This window comes from Geotrypetes seraphini, chromosome 11 (genome assembly GCF_902459505.1).
Source record: "Geotrypetes seraphini chromosome 11, aGeoSer1.1, whole genome shotgun sequence".
NCBI lineage: Eukaryota > Metazoa > Chordata > Amphibia > Gymnophiona > Dermophiidae > Geotrypetes > Geotrypetes seraphini.
The window spans coordinates 64,876,452-64,882,451 of NC_047094.1; positions in this window are offsets into that span (position 1 = coordinate 64,876,452).

The window sequence follows — 6,000 nt, forward strand, 5'->3', positions numbered from 1 at the left end:
AACTGATTTGGATCAAAAGAAAGGAAAAGTTGCGCTGAGGCTTTGTCCAGTCAATGTAGAAGGGCAAAGCTTGCTTACAGTCCAAAGAAGATAAAGAAGGTACGCCAGCATGAGAATGAGGCGTAGGAAAAAAAACCACAGGCAGAACAAGTGACTGAGTGAGAGGAAAAGTGACTACTTTGGAAAGAAACTTTGGATGTGTACGCAGAACCACATTGACATTATGAAAGACTGGGAAGGGTGAATCTGCTACTAATGCGTGGAACTCACTGACCCTCCTGGTGGAGGGGAGAGCAATAAGAAAGACCACTTTCCAGGCAAGCAACTGAAGATGAGGTATGGTCATTTGTTCAAAAAGTGGCTGCAACAAACTGGAAAGAACTACAGTAAGGTTCCAAACAACATGTGGAGACTGTAGAGGTGGTTGCACAGAAAAAAAAATCATATCATAAACCTGAAAACCAGAGGAAAGGACTACAGGAGATCCCAAATGACAGGGGAAGGCATGAGGTGTGGTTACACAGTAAAAAACCCTGTCAGAAATTGGGAAACCAAAGGATAAACAGGAAGAGGTGACCCTCGCCTAACAGAAGAAAAACCTGCAAGAGCGAGCAGTGAAAAGAAATCTGAGAGATATAGACTCGAGACTAGAGTCAAACAAGAGAAGAAAACAGGCCAAGATCAATTCCACTGTCAACATAGAACACTGGAACATGAAGATAAAGAAGACACCAGGAAGAAAAGCAAGGCCACTTTTGATGGTAACAGTGGAAAGCGGCTGGTTCCCTGGAGACAGCCAAAAGGTAACAAATAGGCTGAGAAAAATGTAAGTAAAGGCAAACATTCTGTCAAAGGAGTTGAACCCAGGATTCTTTGGTGTAAGGCAACAAACCTTTCCTCAAGTTCAGCACTGGACGGAATCAGGAAAAAACATTGCAGATTGGGATGAATCAGTAATTTCTGAGTCTGAGTGAACAGAGTAGGAAAGATTAGAAAAGGTATGGACTTCCTGAGTTGAAGGAGAAGGGAGAACCAATGTTGCCTGGGCCACCATGGAGTAAAGGGAATCATGGTGGCTGCTGCTCTTTTGAGTTTGAATAAAGGTCACAACATGACAGGGAGAGGAGGGAATGCATAGAGTAAACAGTCCCATCCAATCCAGGAGAAAAGCAGCTGCTGCCACACGGAAAGGGGAGTAAAGTCTGGAGCAAAAATGAGGCAACTGGTGATTGTGAGGAGACACAAACAAGTCCACTGGTGAGTTGCCCCATTGAGCAAAGATGGACTTGAGAGTTGAGAGTCCATTCATGAAGTGGAAGAATTCTGCTGAAGTTGTCTGCTAGGGAATTCTGCTCCCATGAATGCAGAGAGGCTGCAAGAACAAATTGCGAGCTGTCGCCCAAGTCCAGATGTTCTGGGCCTCCTGACACAACAGGATAGACCATGTGTCTCCTTGCTTTTTGAGGTAGTACATTGCTACTTGGTTATGCAAAGGAGGAGGACTTGAGGGCAAGGAAATTGATGCGAAATTTCCGATCCCTGGCAGGTCAAAGACCCAGAATCTGGTTGCTGCCTGGCATGGGTAAAAGCCTGGACAGCCAGGGTTGCATCAGAAGAATGCAGAGACTCATTCAGAAGGGGCAGAAAGCACAGTTACTTACTGTAACAGGTGTTATCCAGGGACAGCAGGCAGATATTCTTGACTAATGGGTGACGGCACCGACAGAGCTCCGGTACGGACAATTTTAGAGTGATTGCACTCTAAGAACTTTAGAAAGTTCTAGCTAGGCCGCACCGCGCGTGCGCGAGTGCCTTCCCGCCCGACGGAGGTGCGCGGTCCCCAGTTAGGATAAGCCAGCTAAGAAGCCAACCCGGGGAGGTGGGAGGGACGCAAGAATATCTGCCTGCTGTCCCTGGATAACACCTGTTACGGTAAGTAACTGTGCTTTATCCCAGGACAAGCAGGCAGCATATTCTTGACTGATGGGTGACCTCCAAGCTAACAAAAAGAGGGACGGAGGGAAGGTTGGCCATTAGGAAAACAAATTTTGTAAAACAGATTGGCCGAAGTGTCCATCCCGTCTGGAGAATGCATCCAGACACTAGTGAGATGTAAAAGTATGAACTGAGGACCAAGTAGCAGCCTTGCAGATTTCCTCAATGGAAGTGGAACGGAGGAAAGCTACAGACGCTGCCATAGCTCTAATCTTGTGGCCCGTGACAGAACCTTCCAGTGTCAGGCCCGACTGAGCATAACAGAATGAAACGCAAGCAGCAAGCCAATTGGACAGGGTGCGTTTAGATACAGGATGACCCAACTTGTTAGGATCAAAGGACAAAAACAGTTGAGGAGATGATCTGTGAGGTTTGGTGCGTTCAAGATAGTAAGCCAGAACACGTTTACAATCCAAGGTATGCAAAACCTGTTCACCTGGATTAGAATGAGGCTTTGGGAAAAAAACAGGTAGGACGATGGATTGGTTAAGATGAAACTCAGACACAACCTTAGGAAGGAATTTTGGATGTGTACGGAGGACGACCTTATCATGGTGAAAAACAGTGAAAGGTGGATCAGCCACCAGTGCATGGAGCTCACTGACCCTCCTGGCAGAAGTGAGAGCTATAAGAAAGACCACTTTCCAAGTTAGAAATTAAAAATGCGCTGTGGCCAAAGGCTCGAAAGGAGGTTTCATTAACGCAGAAAGAACCACATTAAGATCCCATACAACAGGAGGGGCCCTAAGAGGTGGCTTCACATTGAAAAGGCCCTTCATGAACCTCAAAACCAAGGGATGAGCTGAGAGGGTTTTTCCATGAATCGGCTCATGAAAAGCTGCAATAGCACTAAGGTGAACTCTTATCGAAGAGGATTTAAGACCAGAGTCAGATAAGGACAGAAGATAGTCCAACACCAGTCCTACTGCTATAGACATGGGATTATGGTGATGTAAGAGGCACCAGGAAGAAAACCGAGACCACTTTTGTTAGAAACATTGAAGAGTAGACGGTTTCCTGGAGGCATCAATGATAGAACGGACAGGCTGAGAAAGGAGAGAGTGATCCGAAGTCAGCCCGAGAGATACCAAGCTGTCAGGTGCAGAGACTGTAAGCTGGGATGAAGTAGAGTTTGCTGATGCTGTGTAAGTAGTGAAGGAAACAGTGGAAGAGGTATGGGTTCCCTGGAACTGAGTTGAAGTAGAAGGGAGAACCAATGCTGTCTGGGCCACCGTGGAGCGATGAGAATCATGGTGGCTTGTTCCCTCTTGAGTTTGAATAATGTGCGCAGCATGAGCGGAAGAGGAGGAAATGCATAAAGGAAGAGATTGGTCCAATCCAGGAGAAATGCATCGGGTTCCAGACGGTGAGGAGAGTAAAGTCTGGAGCAAAACAGGGGCAGTTGATGGTTGTGGGGAGCTGCAAAAAGATCCACTTGAGGTGTGCCCCATTGAGAGAAAATGGACTGGAGGGTCGAGAGTCCATTCGTGAGGTTGAAGAATTTTGCTGAGATTGTCTGCTAAGCAATTCTGTTCCCCTTGGATGTACACCGCCTTCAGGAATAAGTGACGAGCAGTCGCCCAGGTCTAATCCTTTGAGCTTCCTGACACAAGAGACGGGATCCCATCCCTCCCTGTTTGTTGATGTAGTACATTGCAACTTGGTTATCTGTGCAAATGAGTAGTACCTGAGGAAAAAGAAGATGTTGAAAAGCCTTGAGGGCGTAAAACATCGCTCTGAGTTCCAGGAAATTGATGTGGTGTTTCTTTTCCTGGGCAGTCCAAAACCCCTGAGTTTGGAACTCGTTCAAGTGAGCTCCCCATGCATAGGGGGAGGAATCCGTGGTGATGACCAGTTGATGAGGAGGTAGATGGAACAGCAGACCTCTGGATAGATTTGAAGATGTCAACCACCAAAGAAGCGACTGCCGAAGAGACGAGGTCACAGATATGAGTTGTGAACAAGGATCCGTCGCTTGGGACCACTGGTTCGCTAAGGTCCATTGAGGAGTACGTAGGTGGAGACGAGCGAAGGGGGTGAACATAACATAAGAACATAAGCAGTGCCTCTGCCGGGTCAGACCACAGGTCCATCCCGCCCAGCAGTCCGCTCCCGCGGTGGCCCAAAAACAGGTCAAGACTTGTCTGAATCATCAGAAGGGGCTCCCTTGCCACCTTGGTTTCTCATTTAAGTCCTGCCTTCCTATCGAAGTCCTAGCCCTCCGGTCTTGCACATGCACGACCATGTTGGTTTATACTCATTACCTGGTTAACTTCCTATACTTGTGTTACATCCCAGCTCCTCCCTCAGTATCCCACGATCCCTTTATCCCTCAGGAATCCATCCAATCCCTGTTTGAATCCTTGTACCGTACTCTGCCTGATCACTTCCTCCGGTAGCGCATTCCAAGTGTCCACGACCCTTTGGGTGAAAAAAAACTTCCTTGCATTTGTTTTGAACCTGTCTCCCTTCAGTTTCTCAGAATGCCCCCTCGTATTTGCTGTCCCCTTCAGTCTGAAGAATCTGTCTCTATCCACCCTCTCTATGCCCCTCATGATCTTGAAGGTCTCTATCATATCTCCCCTGAGCCTCCTTTTCTCCAGAGAGAAGAGCCCCAGCCTATCCAGCCTCTCGGCGTATGAGCAGTGTTCCAGCCCTCTTACCATTTTCGTTGCTCTCCTTTGGACTCTCTCAAGTACCGCCATGTCCTTCTTGAGGTGCGGCGACCAATACTGAACGCAGTATTCCAGATGTGGACGCACCATCGCTCGATACAATGGCATGATGACTTCCCGTGTTCTGGTTGCTATGCCCTTCTTTATGATGCCCAGCATCCTGTTGGCTTTTTTTGAGGCTGCTGCGCACTGTGCAGACGGCTTCAGTGATGCATCCACCAGCACACCCAAGTCTCTCTCGAGTCTGCTGTCTCCCAACAATACCCCCCCTAATTTGTAGCTGAACAACGGGTTCTTTTTCCCTATATGCATGACCTTGCATTTGTCCACGTTGAAGCGCATTTGCCATTTGTTTGCCCAGTCTTCCAGCTTGTCCAGGTCCCTTTGTAGGTCCTTACACTCCTCCCTGGTCCTAACTCTGCCGCACAGTTTGGTATCGTCTGCAAATTTTATAACCTCACACTTTGCCTCCTTTTCCAGGTCATTGATGAATATGTTAAAGAGTAAAGGCCCCAGCACCGATCCCTGTGGCACACCGCTCGTGACTCCCCGCCAGTCAGAATATTGACCCTTTACTCCAACCCTCTGCAGTCTACCCGACAGCCAGTGCTTGATCCATCTGTGCACATCCCCTCCCACCCCGTGGTTCCACAGCTTCTTAAGTAGCCTTTCATGTGGCACCTTGTCGAAAGCCTTTTGAAAGTCGAGGTAAATGATGTCTATGGGCTCCCCATTGTCCACCCGACTGCTTATTCCCTCAAAGAAGTACAGAAGGTTCGTTAGGCAAGACCTTCCCTTACAGAATCCGTGCTGGCTTGTTCTCAGTAGGCCATTCCTTTCGATGTGCTCGCAAATGCCGTCCTTGATCATAGCTTCCACCATCTTCCCTATAATTGAAGTCAGGCTCACCGGCCTGTAGTTCCCGGGGTCACCCCTCGATCCCTTCTTGAAGATGGGTGTGACATTTGCCAATTTCCAGTCCTCTGGCACCTCACCATGACATGCACTGTGGAGGCCATGTGCCCCAATAGAACCATCATGTGATTTGCAGAGATGGACGTTTGCTGCAACACCCATTGACAGAGATGAAGAATGTTGTGAAGGCGATTTGTTGGAAGAAATGCCCTCATCTGAAGAGTGTCCAGAATGGCTCCAATGAATTGTAGCCGCTGAGTTGGAATTAGATGCGACTTGGGTAGATTGATTTCGAACCCTAACAGTTGAAGGAAGAGAATGGTCTGATTGGTGGCAAGTTGAACGGCCTGAGGAGAATAAGCCTTGATCAGCCAGTCGTCCAGATAAGGGAAGACTTGAAAATTGTGAGAGCGGA